Raw genomic sequence first — 14,428 nt, forward strand, 5'->3', positions numbered from 1 at the left:
ATGTGTACTAGAAATGGTTGTGCGTTACACGTGGAAAGCAAGGGTCTATACAAAGATGTGTCGATTGTGTTAACTTAGTTACAGGTTTTGGAGCATCACACATAGTTGAGCCACTCACTTGAACTGTAATAAAAACCAAGGTGCATTTACTAAAATAAGGTAACTCTTCCGTGATGAGCAAATACTTTCTGAATATCATTTTACACTGACGTGTTTTTAATAACTAACAAGATATCTTTTCATAACATTTTAGAATTTTTATCTGTCTTGCTTACATCCTTAGGCCATCATGGCTATGACACAGCATGCTTACAAGTCTCCATAATCACTGTAAGTCAGTGTAGAGAACTGCTATAATGAGTTTGATGGTTTCTGGACTCACCAAAAATGACCTTACCCAAGTAAGCTCGGAAGCCAAGTAGGCAACATACAAACAAGAACAGGGTGTAACAGCTGATTTAAAGAAAAAAAAAAAAAAAGTACTTATTAAAGTGAAGAAATGCTAATTCTAAGGACACAGTCTTCTCCAACAGATGTTTTCCCCAACACCTTTTTGTTTCTTTGTGGGGAAGAATGCAATATAAGGAAAAAGAGACATAACTGGTACAGTACCTATAAGCTAGATGCTACCATAGCCAGACTTCAGGGACCTAGCCTCCAAGGTAAGCATGCAAAGCCCCAAATCAAGTGCTTCCATTTTGCTGTGAAATAAGTGAGAAAATCTGGACTCTCAGCAGAGTGACAAATACCTAGTTGCACATGAAGTCACATGGAGCTAGGTGACAAAACAGGCCAGGCATGTGAAGCTTCTGAAATCACATTGCATGCCTTGAAGCAAGAACTGAAAACCAGTTTGAATTCTAGGCTGGAACCCAGGACCATCCTTAAGCACTGAGCATCGCTGGTATGAGCGAGCACTTCAGCAGCAGCAGTACTGTTACATTTGCACACTGCGGATCCCCCCCAGCCACAAACACATACGTCTCACTGCCCAAACTACTTTCATTTCTATCTATGCAGATGCACCTTATAGATATTGAACAAATTTTCTCCATACATTAGTCCTGTAGTACACTAATCATTTCGGTTAGTCTTCCCTGAATTCCCTCTAGAGCACTTACTAATTCATGACTGAGAAGCAATATTAATTAATATATTATAATGAGGAAATATACATTCAGATGTATGCAGAGAAACCTTTTTTCCCTCTATTTACTCTTAATTTACATCTTGATGAGTCAAATCCCCACTGTTACATTGCAAAGTCAAATAAAATTTCACCGGCGATTAAAGTTGTCCCGTGGGATTGTACAAAACACACATCTTTAATGAATTTTGTCCACTAAATGCACACAGCCGAGAACGAACTGCATTTTATATCTCTAAGCAAAAGTAATGAAGAAAGTATCTTTTCAGAGCCATCAGTATTTCAGAGTGCAAATAATTTTCAGTTTCAATAGATGAGTATTGATGTCTTTGATATAACTCTATGTATAGCTCTATTTAATAAGTCTAAACTATTCTCCTGGAAGTAATGTTCCACACTCACAGATACACAAGGCACTCCAGCAGCTTTCAGCTTGCTTGGGAGCTCTAAAAGGCCACGGCTGAGGCACAAGCAACTCTACTTTTGAAAAAATAATTTAAAAAATAAGTTTGTGGCAGGTGTTATTTTTATTATTTTGCCCTTTAGTTTCCAGAAATGGGCCCGATTCTGCCAGCACAAAGGCACGGGTGGGATGAGGTCTGTTAGCAGGAGTATTTCGGGTCGCCACCGAGCTGGTGGTGCTGCTCCGAGGGACCCCTATGGGCGGACCGAGGACCCCCCAGAACGGAGGGAGGGAAACCACGAGGTGCATCGGGCGCGGCCGTGGGAAGCCTGAAGGGGCTGACGTTTTCAGCCGCCCTCGGAGCTCTGGGCTGGACTGTGCCTGTCAGACGGAAGGGCTAGGGGAGCCCCGCGGTAGCGGAGCGGGGGCAGGGCGGCGGCTGGCCGTGCCCAGCCCCGGCAGCCCTCCTGCCGGCCGGCCCTTCCCCGCACCCACCGGCCGCCCAGGGGGCGAGGCGGGCCGGGGCCGGGGCCGGGTCGCGGGTGCCCCGCTGCGCTCTCCGCGGGGAGCGGGCGGGCGGAGGCCGAGGCTCAGCCCTACGCGGCCCGGCCCCCGGTGCGGCCGTGCCCGCCGGCAGCTCCCTCCGCCCGCGCTGCGCTCCGCCAGCCGGCCCAGCGCTGCCCCAGACCGTCCCGGCGCTGTCCTGCCCCAGGACAGCCCAGCCGCTATCCTGACTGTTCCAGCGTTGTGCCAGCACAGTCCCAGCACTATCCCAGGTCCTGCCAGCACCGTCCTAATTGTCCCAGCACTGCCCCAGCACAGTCCCAGGACTATCCTAACTGTCCCAGACTGTCCCAGTTCTTCCAGCACCGTCGCAGACGGTGTCAGGGCAGTCCCAGCCTGCCCCAGCTTTGTCCCAGCACTATCCCACCTGTCCCACGACAGTCCCACACTGTCCCAGGACAGTCCCAGCACCACCCCAACCATCCCAGCGCTTGCCGGAGCGCAGTCAGGCTGTCCCAGACTTTTCCAGCAGAATCGCAGATTGTCCCAGCAGAATCGCAGACTGTCCCAGCATAGTACCAGCACTGTCCCGGCTCCTCCGCCAGTACCCATCTTCCTCCCGCTGGGCCCCCGCGTTGCCTTAAAGCGAGGGTGGCCCTCCGGGTACCAGCCAGGCGGCACGAAACGGAGGGACTCGGCGAGGGCATCCCTTGGGTGACAGTCCCAGGGCCGCGGGAAGGGTTAGGCGTGCCCCGGGACAGCCCACGGCCACTGCCACAGAGACAGAGACGGGAAAAGGAGCCGGGGATTCTGCCGACAGGACCCACGAGTTGCTTTGCAGCCCAGCTGCAGTGTTTGCAGAGTTACCGAGCGCAGGGAAACGCTTCGGCTCGCCCCGGGGAAGTCCGAGCACAGACAAAACCGCAGCTCGGGGTGTCAAGTTTGCAGAAAATGGCCGAACACAAATTTATTTTGCATTTTCCTCCCGGAAAAGGAAAAGAATAATAAGCTGAACCCGGGAGATAAATGACTGGCGGTAAATACTGACCAGCGGCAGCAGCTGGAGACGAATCACCACACTGCCAGCACTTCAGCTGCAGCGTTTTGGAGGGGAGGGGGAGACAAGCGAGATCTCCGGGCTGCCGCAGTGCCTGCACGCCCGCTGCCTTCGCTGGCTCTAGTGTTTGCGAGAACAAAATAAGAGGCTGGTGAAGAGAAACAATAAAAAAAAAAATTAAAACAAACAAACAATAACCCACCTAAGAAGCACTAATGACTCGAAAGCACTGCAGCCCTGCAGACCCGGCTCGTCCCGGCTGGGGAGCGCAGCGCAGGTGGCAGCGGGTGGCGGCGCAGCACCCGGCGGTGCCCGGTCCCTCTGCCAGGCACCGGGCGGCCAAGGGGCACGGGGGGAGCGAGGCAAAACGAATACCGGCCGCGGGGAGCCCCGGCTGCCGGGACGCTCGTCCCCTGCCCCGCGGGGCAACCTGCGGGCGATGCAGACGGCGGCTCGGCGGTCCGGCGCACCGCGGCCGGGCGGCGGCTGGAGGGGAGCTCCCGCTCTCCCGGCGTGACCGAAAGTCCGAAATTCCCCCAAACGCACACGTTTTGGTTTCAGAGGAGTGGGATGGAAATGACTGTCATTAACTAGCAGGTCCTGAAAGTTCTTCTTGCTTTTCAGGGGGTCAGAAGTTACTCCTCGAGGCGCTGTCATCGTCGTTTCTGTCTTCATGTATTTCCAACACACCGAAAAGTTTCCATCCCAGCAATGTGAACATTTTACAGTAACTGCTCATTTTCTCGGAAGCCAAAACTAGCCTGGGAAGCAGATCTGCAGCGGGCTGCCAGCCGCTCTCCACCCCGCTTCGCCTGACCCAGGGCTGAGCACCGCCACGGCCGCAGTGCCAGGACCCCCTGCCGGCACCCGGCCCCGCCACCGACCGCTGTCCCGGGAGCAGGATCGGACCCCTCAGCATCTCGGACGAGTGAATAACCGAGAAGCAGCAGCTACCTCAAGTCCAAAAGGCGATTACATTTTTAAAAAACACAACCAGTTGATACTGCTTTTTTACAGCGATATTCCAGCTTTCCCCGACCCTCTGAACTTTATCGCTTAATTGCACCGTTTGACCTTCTGCTAAAAGGAGGTGATTCTTTGCTTCTTTCTATACGTTAAATAACTCCTTATATGCCGAGAGAAATAAAAGTACCAGCAGACACCCAAGGTGCTGAGTATTTGCATTTGGTATTTTTAACGACGAGACTCAAAATTGCTTAATTTAATTATTACAAATAAGATAACACAGTCGTCTGTAGAGTTCAAACTACCTGAACTTACACTAAATCTCCGCGAAGTTTGACAAGAGACGAAACCGGTAGCCCCGGTGCCGCTGGGGGAGGGGGAGGGGGGCGGGGGGGAACATATAAAAATCTGGGCTTGGAGACATCTCCGAGGAAAAGGGTGTCCGAAAACGGGACAACGAGACGCTGAGAAACCTGACATCGAGGGGATGAGCTGGATGTTGAGCCTGGCACGAAAACGAGCCGTCATACAGAGATTTAGTTTTTATCAGCCAAATCTTTGGACTGGGGAACGAAAAAGGGGAGAAACTTAATATTTGCGGCTGGAGAGAAGCGAGCTCCCCATGACCCGGCCGCGGTGTCCCGCAGCCCCTCTTCGGCCAGGGGCGGCTCGGGAGCCACGGGGAGGGCATTTCTGAAATGACACTCCATGCTCCTGGACACAGCTCTGCAATAATTACAGTTTAAAAAAAGAAAAAGAAAAAAGTAAGAGAGAGAGAGAAAAAATAGGGAAAACCCACAGGAAAAGACAAGTCGTCGCTGGGACACCGCTATCCAAAACCAGGTTACTGTATTTCTTTCGCTAAGGGCTGTCATTATTCGCTGTATATACCCTCCCGGCAGTCAATCGTAACAAGCACGTTTTAAAGCCTCCATTAATTTACACAGAACAAAGACACTTTCCAGCTACGCTAGGGAAGAAAAAAAGAAAGGAAAAAAACCAAAAAAACAAAAACAAAAAAACCCAAACTGAAAACCACCACACCAAACCTCGACTCAATTAAAAATAACGATTTTGTTCTTGGACAGCTACCATTTTGTCGCTCTTACCGTCCCGGGACTTTCATTTAACCTCGGTAACATCCTGAAAGGCTACAATCATTCTGCACACATTGCATCGTACCTTTTCAGTCCTGCAATACAGAGCAGTACTGAGCTGACCGCCGGCTGCCCTGACAGTTTGTTCGGTAAAAGAAACGTGACGAGGCACAAGGGGTTAATTAAACCGTGCAGAGATCCAGCTGGTAGGAGCAAAAATCATCCCGTCTTTAACAACCTGGTCGCACACGCTGGATATAGACAACGGTGTCTGAAAAAATAATTACGAAATTACGCAGCTCTAGACACACCCAAAAAAAGTTTCCAGACCGAAAAAAAAAAAAAAAGCCCCAAAATCTCGGTAGAAGTGACCGGTATTAACTGCGGCTGCTGGTCCTTCAACTTCGCTTTGACGCGCAGATCACGACCATTCCCTCTACAGGTTTCCCAAAATCTCGCTTTTCGAGCCCATTCTGTGGGCTGGACGGCACGGAGAGCGACCTGGGGGCACGGAGGGGGCCCCACCGCCCGCCCCCGGCCCCCGCCGGGCTGCCCAAGCCCTCCGGAGCCGCCGGGGCGAGGGGCGCGGGGAGGTCGGCGAGTCCCGGCGCTGCCCCGCAGAGCCCGGGGGCACCAGCCCGGGGAAGCCGCGGGGCTCCCGGGGAGCTCCCAGCAGGTCGCCGGGGAAGGGAGTCGCTCCCGCTTCGCTGGAAGTGGAGACGGACCGTGTCAGCCCCGGCACAGCCAAAACCCTTCTCACCCCCTTCTCCCTCACACCCCTCTCCTCCCCAGCTATAGCTGATGATATTTTTTTTCCCCCTAAGCACAAATGCCTTCTCGCCTGCCTTTGACGTTTAGGGCTGGTGAGCAAGGAGAGCTCTGAAGTGGCGGTTACCGCCGAACTCTTTCCGTGACACCACGGGGGAATTTTGGGGGTTCTTCGGAAAAAAAAAAAAAAAAAAAAAAGAAAAAAAAAAATCCGGCAGGCGACGGCGTTTGACTTGACTTGGCGGTGGCTGGCAGCACCCGCCTAGCGCGGGGCCGGAGGTGGCTGCGCCACCGTGGCTCATCCCCACCGTGAGGCAGCGGGGACGTCCCCGCGTGTCCAGCTGCAAAGACATCTGGTAGGGACGGGGCTTGGAGATGTGCCACCTCCCCACCGAGAAACAACCCTTCCCCGACCCCCAAAATCAGAGCCGGCGTTTTCCTGCCCCCCCTCCCTGCTTAGGGGCACGGGGAGCTGCTGTCGATGGCTATCTCCGAATTCCGCTGGTTTCTTAAGAAGGGAGGCTGAAATGTCACTATTGCAGGAAACGCAGAGCTGCTGAAAGTTGTTAGTAAAGAGCATCAAATCAACTCCCCACCACTGCTGTGAAAGTTTCTTTTAAAACGTAAAGGAAATTGGATTCGATGCCTCCACCCTAATTTGAAACGCCGTGAGTTGCCGTACTTGGCCAATAAAATCTTAAAAGTTTGCTAAAAGGTATCACTAATAATGACAATAATGCCAAAAGCAGCGCTCGGAGCGGTGTGCAAACCCGGTAAAACGCCTGCCCAGCAAATCCAGGCATTTGGAGCTGAATTTTGTCGTTTCAGTTTGCCTGCTGATGTCAACGGCGTGTCGGTAAATACGAAATGAGAACTGAGGGGGAGCGGCTTTTGAGGTCATTTCATTTCGACTCGTTCGTCGTTTACAATATAAAAGACAGCTGACCGGATGATTTTCCCAGTCCCTCGACCCGCCGGGGTGATGCGGTAACTTTGCGCACAGTTTACGTTAAGATGTTAAAACATCCTTGGTTCTTTCCCTGATGCTGACCCTGCGTTTAATAAAAGCTCGGTGTATCTGTCCGAGCTCGCCGCAGACTGGATTAAACTGTGAGTCTTGAGAGTGGACATGTGGAGCTTAATCGTTGCTACTTTACACTACATTACAGAAGGAATAAGGAAAGCTGTTTGGTAGGCTTTTGATAGGAACTTCAGAGTTTCTTTGTCTATCTTCAGAGCAAAGCAGTGTGCAACACATAGTAACTTTTCCCTATAAGGCATCTATTGCCCGGTGCGGGAAACAATCGGTAACCCTTTGGAAAATAAAGTACAGCTCTTAAAAACTTGAAAAAAAAGAAACCAAACCTTGTCCTCCGCTTATATTATCTTTCCCCCTCACAAACCAGCCGGTAAACCACCACCGAAGCAGGCACACTGTTCTGTCCGGGGAAAGTTTAAAAAAAAAAACAAAAAAAAACAACACTCAAAACGCGGAGGCATTCCTGACGGCAGAAGTGAAACCGTCTCGATCCAGGCAAATTTATTTGTAAACCCGGGAAGCAGCGAGCCCGGGCGGCGGCGGGGGGGCGGCCCCGCCCGCGGGGTGCGCGGTGGCGGCGGCAGCGCGGACGGCCCCGCCGGGGCTGGGGCTGCTGACTCAGAGAAGCAATGTAGGTCATAACGAGTTTCCTTAGGTTACCTAAGTTCGAACAATTCAGCTTTTCTTTAGAGACTTCCAAAGCGCTGTTGCAACATTTCTGACCGCCAAGGCTTTCGGCGAGGTTCAGCCCCCGGCTCCGAGCGGGCGGGCAGTGCCCGGGGCGGGCATACAGGCGCCCGGGGACTCACACCTCTCCCCCCTCGCTTGTACCGTCCCTCGCCATTTCCATCACAACGCTACTTTCGGGGGGTTGTGGTTTTGGTTTTGGGTTGTTTTTTTCTTTTTTTTCTCAGAGGCGTGTTTAAAAAAAAATACAAACTTGTGCCACACTCCCATTTTCTTCTAAATTTGCAGAGAAGCAGCAAGCGAATTGCCTACCTACTCTCTGTTCCGTTCAGTTCTTTCCAGGAAGGCTTATTCACGGTTCATAGTTCGGATCTATTCTTCATTAACACTACTTACTACTTTCCACCACCAGTCCATTTTTACACCATCAGTTCAAGGTCTATTAAGAGTTCACTTTTGCCACGGGTTTTGTACGCAAAAGACGATCCGTCTTTTGAGTGACACTGAACACTGTCCGCCTTCGAACTAGGTGATTTTCGTTATTTTTTTCCTTTTTTTTTTTTTAATTTATTTATTGTTAACCATAGCAGAGCTGGAAAAGAGTAGCCGCAGTCCCCAAGGAGAACTCACGGAGGATGAGCAAGCGTCGTGCTCTGGCGCAAGAGCAGCGAAGTGGGACGGCGGCTTTGCTGCGAAGCATAAAGTTGCAGAGGAGATGGAAAGCCCGGGATGGGGGGACGCTTCAAGAAAGGAACCACACGAACGGATTTTATTTTATTCACTCGGAGCTTTGCCCCACCATTACCTGCGCTCCCCGCTGCCCGGCGCCGCGCCGCAGCCAGCGGGGCAGTGCGTGGGCTGGGGCGGGGCGGGAGGGCGAGAGTTCCGAGGGACTCGCACTCTCCCCCAGAAAATCATCATCAGGAAGGCATCCGTTGTCACGAAGCATAACTAAGAGGAGAAATCATCCGCCCATAGATATCACGAAAGCAAGGAGCGGGGGGGGGGGGGCGGCGGAAAATCCAAACCTCGCCCGGTCCGACGGTTGTATTTCTGCTGAGCGCACGCATCGCCCGCGTGTCCATCACGGGGGTTCGTGGGGCGATCGCGACACCGGTGTCACGGTCACGCACGCCTCCAGCCTTCCTTCTTCCCTCCAGCTCCTCTCTAACGCCGCGGTGACAGCCCGCCGGCCTGCGAGCTAGCAAGCGAGGATTTCCCCGTCTAAACATAGAAGGTTTTTGCCAACGGAGCAGGACTCCCGTGAATGCTTCCCCGAGCGTGCTGGAAGCATCAACACCAGAAGCTCCACGGAGCCCCGAGGCCGGAGCCGGGAGCGCCCGGCAGGCTCGGGCAAGCCCGGTCCCGGCCTCCGCCCGCCCGGGGCACGGCGGCTCTGCCTCCCGGGGCGGGAGGGGCGAGCCATTGGTCTCAGAAAAAAAAAAAAAAAAAAGAAAAAGAAAAAATACAACAAATGAGTTAAAAAGAAAGAAAAAAAGGTGGTGGTTTTTGGTTGGGTGGTGTTTTTTTTTTTTGAGGCTTGCTACCCTGCGCCGTCCCCGCCGGCGGAAGGCTCCCCCCGTCCCGCGGCACCCGAGGGCGGTGGCCGGGATGGCCGTGGGCGCTCAGGACGGGGAGGGAAACGGGGGTGGGGTGGGGGAGGGTGGGCAAAGCTCGGCACCCGTTTGGGAACACGTTCCCCAGCCTTGGCGGCGGTGGAAGGCCTCCTCCGGTGTTTGCAGTTTTCTTTGTTTACATTCAGTTTAGAAACATTGGCCTTCGGCCAGAAAAGCGCCGGTCGCCTTCCCCCCCCCAACCTTCTCGCGTGGCGATGAGACTTCTAACTTTCACGACACCCCCCACCCCCCCACCCCCCCCGGGTCTTAATATGTTTTCCCTTCGGCTCCCCAAATTAACCCTTCGGCTCCCTCGGAAAGAAAACCGAGGGCTGCACGGTGCGTTGCACCTGCCCTCGGAGCTCCCAACCCGAGGGGTCGCAACAAGTTTGACCGGGGGATGGAGTCACGACGGGGGTATGGAGGTGGACGGTACCGGCGAGGCGAGGTGCGCCGAACCGAGCGGCGGGCCGGCCCCGCCGCTCGGTTCGGCGCGCCTCGCCTCGCTGCCCGCCGGGCGGTGCTGTGCGGCGGCAGCCGGGCGGGGAAGCGGCGCGGTTCTCCCCGCCGCCGCCGCACCGCCCGGTTCCCCCCGTGCTCGGAGCGGCGGCGGGTGGGGTGAGCGCTGAGGTCGCTTGTATGTCCCCGTCCCCCCCGTCGTGTCCCGTTCCGTCCCCCACCCCCCCGCCCCGCCCCTCCACCCCGATATCTTCCACCACCACCACCCCTCGGCGAGGAGTAAGTGCCACCGCTCCGCCTTCTCCTTTTCGCAATGTTGACGCAATCTATAAATAGTGGAACAAAAGGACCAACTTCCTCGCAGCTTTGCTGAAACTGCACAAAAAAGGCAACCGGGGGGGGGACGGGACACACACGGTTATTTTTTATTTTATTTTTCTCCGGTTAAAAGGCGAATCCTCCCCCTCCCCCCGCTACTGGAAGATTATTTTTTTTTTCCTCGCTGCCTCCTATGCTAGCAACGTCCTGCGAGTGGCTATTTTGCTTTTGCACCGAGAGAAGGGCTTCCCCCTCCCTCCTCTTCTGACAGTAAGTGACATTTAGCTACTGCCTTTTCTACGGGGGGGGGGGGGACGGGACACGGAACGACACAGCTGCCTGCTCGCCTACCTGCCTGCTGCTCCAGAGAGCGGGCAGGAGGGACCTGGTGCTCCGGGTCCGGGGGTCGCAGGCGCTTAGCGCGGGGGAAGGGGAGGGGAGCAGCACCACGGAGCGAGTGGGGATGCGCGCACGGGGGAACGGGGCGTAGGGGACCCGTGGATTTGGACGAAGGGCGGGGGGGACGACAGACACGCACACCGGTAAAATAAGGTGACCGGGAAGAGGGGACGGTTGCCACTGCTCGCCGAACAAAAGCTGACGCTGATATTAAACGGGCTTTTGTTAGGGGGAAGTGTGTGTGTGTGCGCTTGTGTATGCGGGGGGGGGGGGACGGGGACGGACACCCCGCCCGCAGCAAGTTGTCGTGCGGCGGAGGGCACCTTAGACTTGTTTACCGCTCGGCGCAGCGCTCACCGGCGTGTTTACCCTGCACACACGACGCGGGGCTCCCCCACCCCTTCCCCCTCCCCCCTTCCCTCCTCCGTGCCCCGGGCGGGGGGAAGGGGGGGGGGGGGGGATAAACGGAGCGGGATTTAAAAAGGGGGGTGCGCGGTCAGGAGATTCTGATACGATCACGCGTAAAACACCCCCCTTACACCCCCCCCTCCCTTTTGCCGATCGGATCGGTGCAAGCGCAGGCAGTTACTGGCCGGAGGGAGAATTACATCATCCCTTGCTCCAGTGATGCTACCTTTCGTGCCGCTACCATGCGCGCAGGGAAACAAGCGGGGGCGCGCCTCCCCCCTCCCTCACTCCCCCTGCTCGAGCGCAAGCCCGAGCCGGGGGGGGGCGGAGGCGCGCCCCCGCGTCACTCACACACACACACACACACGCCCGCCCGAGTGTTTACAGCGCTCACACAGGCGTATTGTGACGTCGCCTGAGTGACAGCCCGTCGCACCAACGGGGGGGGGGGGGGGCGACAAGGCAGAACATGGGCGCCCCGCCCGCCTTCCCCCCCGCCTTCCACGCCGCGCGGGGAGCGGGGCCGCGAGCCGTTCCGCGGGGGGAGGAGGGGGGTGGGGGGGACAAGCCGAACCCAGGGTTTAAATACTTCGAAACTTAAATTCAACGTGTTCGCTGCTCCAGTACTGCGTTACGTGGTGCCGCTTAATGTGCGTTTATGACGTTTGGTGACGTTCTATGCGCATCGTTCTGCGCCTTGGAGAAGCGATTTCTTAGGGGTGTGTGTAAACCTGGGGTACCCGTGGGGTTCGTGCGCTGTCCCCAGCCTCGTGCACCCCCCGGGAGCAAGCTGGTACCCCAGGGGACCGGTGTCCTGCTCCTGGAGGGGTCTGGCACAACGCAGGAGCTGTCAGAGTGATGGCCTTGAGCACTTTGTTGCTCAGAGTAGACGATAAACCCATTATTATTATTATTATTATTATTATTATTATTGAAATAGATTTAAGCACCGAGGACAAAATCTAAATTTCACACATCATATGCTTTCCCCAGTGGTACCAGTGTAACGTTACAGGGTTAGAAACTTGTTGTGATTTGCTACTGGGGTGAGAAAAGCGGGATTTTTTTTACTCAGTCTGCAAAAATATTGAAGTAGTACTTACCCACTGCAAAGTCAATAAATCCATAATCACACTAAAAACAACAAAAAGTGTTTTACAAACCGATACTTATCAAGAACTGTTTGCCAGAATGCAGCAGTGTAAAATTATTACTAAAACATCAGCATTTGCTCACTGCAAAATTCAAGTAACCGTGAAGCCCTGTTTAGTAGTACACACAGTTTCTAATGTGTTAATGGTTTGGGTTTCTTCAAAGTGTATTACTTTTTGAAGTCTGGGTGTTTCTGTTTGTGCAGAAAATAGACTGAGAAGCTTTGAGCTCCTACTGTTACAAAAGTTAAAAGGAAGCAAAGTTGAGCTGCTAAGTCGGCAGTCTGGAATGAGTCAATAGTATCTCCTTTGTCCTGCTAGCTGTCTCTGCTGTGGTGTATCTTTGCTCTATTTCCTCTGCACAAGCAAATGAGCATTTCTGCGCTCCGTATATTTAATAGTTAGACTTTATAGGTCTCCTGGTTTCTAAATATTGTAACCTCCCAGTGAAATTCAAATGCATCTGCCTTTCCAGGCTGTACGCAACAGTCATGATGCCGTCAATGACAGTACGCTCACTTCTTTAACCACGCGGGTACTTACACATTTTCCATTATCTATAATTAATGGGACAAATTATTCTGGCTTTGTTGTAGTAAGCCTTCATAAGGGAACAAATATGTCTTTTTGAAGTATTCCATCCTCTCTTGTTTTTACAAAAAACAAAGAAACCAACAAAAGATGGGGACGGAGACAGGAAGGAGATGTAAATAACTCCCACACACACACTTACTTGGGGATTCCCTGGGAGTCTCAGAGGGCAAGGAGGTAACATAGCTGGCTTTTACAACAGGATCACAGGTCCTGACACGGGGTCACAGAGAATCTATGCTTGGCTAGCCCTGTGCTCCAGTTTTGTTTAGCTGGTAGCTAGTCCCTTGAGGGATCAATGTCAACTTGAGCATGCTAACTTCTACAGGCAACGGGCTGGCCGGTGACCGAGAGCTGTAACTGGCTCCTGGAGGGCTCCCTAGTTCTGCTGTGCTTGGAGAGCAAGTGCTGCTCCCGGGCTGCTCCTGTGGCTCTGGAGCTTGTCACAGAAAGAAATCAAAGTGGCAACAGTATAAAGCAAACCACAACACTGTCCGTTTTCTGAAAACAGAAGGTGGGTAGATGTATTGGGTGGATTGGAAAAGCAGCTTGGGTAGGGACGTGGCTCACAGACTGAGGCACAGAAGACAACTCCCATCACCATAAGCTAAGTTTCTGTGTACCTCGAACCCACTTTGCTCTCAAATTTTAGCTTTAGGTTGGTATCAGTCATTCTGCAGATCTGTCACGCTCCCAGAGCTGATAAACAAACATGAATTCAATATCCCACATGTAAAGGTATTAGTGTTCAGCAAATGGAATAGCAGCATACTTTCTCTGTGTTACATGTAAGTCTTAAACAAATCCATTAAGGAAGCAGGTACAGATATATATGCACATACACATACATATCTCCTCACATTAAAAGCCCCTCTGGTTTAACTATCAAAAAGCATTGGAGACTAGAGTTCAGTTACTAGAGTACAAAGAAAAGTGAGACTGTATCAACTCACTGGGAGGTCGAAACATGCATTTTAACTTATACAGTATGTAGTTTTTATTTAATTTTATGTTACCATACAAAGACTTTTCAGGTCTGCAAGAACAAGATAATATTTTGGGGGGTTTATAAAAATAAGGCTTGCTTATTATTAATATACCAAAGTCTGCTTTTCTTTTGATTACCTGATTTACATGTGAGTAATTTAGCGTATGATTACCTGAATGACCATTCCTTTCTCTTTTCATGCTTGAAAAAGATTATCGGTCAACTTCTGCTGTAGTACTGTACCTGTGACCATTCTGACTGTCCCATTTGGTGTCTGATACTTTTTGATTTTTTAAAATGTAATTCTGTACTTCACCCCCCAGTTCTTTTAAAAAAATCTAGCCTCGTAATTCCTAATGATAACAAGCAGTTTTCTCTGGTGACCATAAAGGCCTATGCTATGGATTTCTACAGCTTTCATTTAAAACTCTAAACACATTTCTATCTCTTCAGTTGTAAAGGGTGTTACTAACTTACGTGACTAATACAGACAGCAGAGTCTCCCTGGTTCTGCAAGCAGGCAGTTCCAGTGTTTCAGCTTTTGCACAGTAGCACTTTAACAAGCAGCAGCCATGCATAACCAACAGCACTGCAAGTCCAGTTACTGCTTTTTAGAAGTCTGCACCCAACTCTTAAGTTATCTGAAATGCCCTTTCTGTATTGTTACAGCCATATGACAAAACTATTAACAGCAGGAAAGTGCAGTAGTTATTCACAATGGGTAAGATACAGGGGGAGAAAAAAAAAAAAGTTATAAAAAAATGGAGCCTGAGGCGCAGGAAGAAAGCAGCACAGCTCCAGCTATCCTTTTATAGTAACTGGTGTTTTAC

At 52.3% G+C, this 14,428-nt stretch overlaps 2 long non-coding RNA genes across 10 annotated transcripts in view; one reads left to right on the forward strand and one right to left on the reverse strand.

The window, feature by feature from the left end:
- LOC102053087 (uncharacterized) overlaps positions 1-14,428 on the reverse strand; it is an 88,302-nt gene that overhangs the window by 27,439 nt on the left and 46,435 nt on the right. For 2 of the 8 annotated variants that reach the window (XR_008731131.1, XR_008731126.1), the window contains exon 11: positions 11,972-12,002. The exons of the other annotated variants lie outside the window; for them this stretch is intronic. This is a non-coding gene — a long non-coding RNA (uncharacterized LOC102053087). The remainder of the gene's footprint in view (positions 1-11,971; positions 12,003-14,428) is intronic. 8 annotated transcript variants of the gene reach the window in all.
- The window catches only part of LOC106631625 (uncharacterized), a 79,452-nt gene continuing 75,010 nt past the window's right edge, over positions 9,987-14,428 (forward strand). Inside the window, exon 1 of one of the 2 annotated variants that reach the window (XR_003563299.2) lies at positions 9,987-10,331. This is a non-coding gene — a long non-coding RNA (uncharacterized LOC106631625). The remainder of the gene's footprint in view (positions 10,332-14,428) is intronic. The other variant, XR_008731138.1, reaches the window with a different exon arrangement.

The sequence above is a fragment of the Falco cherrug genome, chromosome 2 (assembly GCF_023634085.1).
Source record: "Falco cherrug isolate bFalChe1 chromosome 2, bFalChe1.pri, whole genome shotgun sequence".
Classification (NCBI taxonomy): domain Eukaryota; kingdom Metazoa; phylum Chordata; class Aves; order Falconiformes; family Falconidae; genus Falco; species Falco cherrug.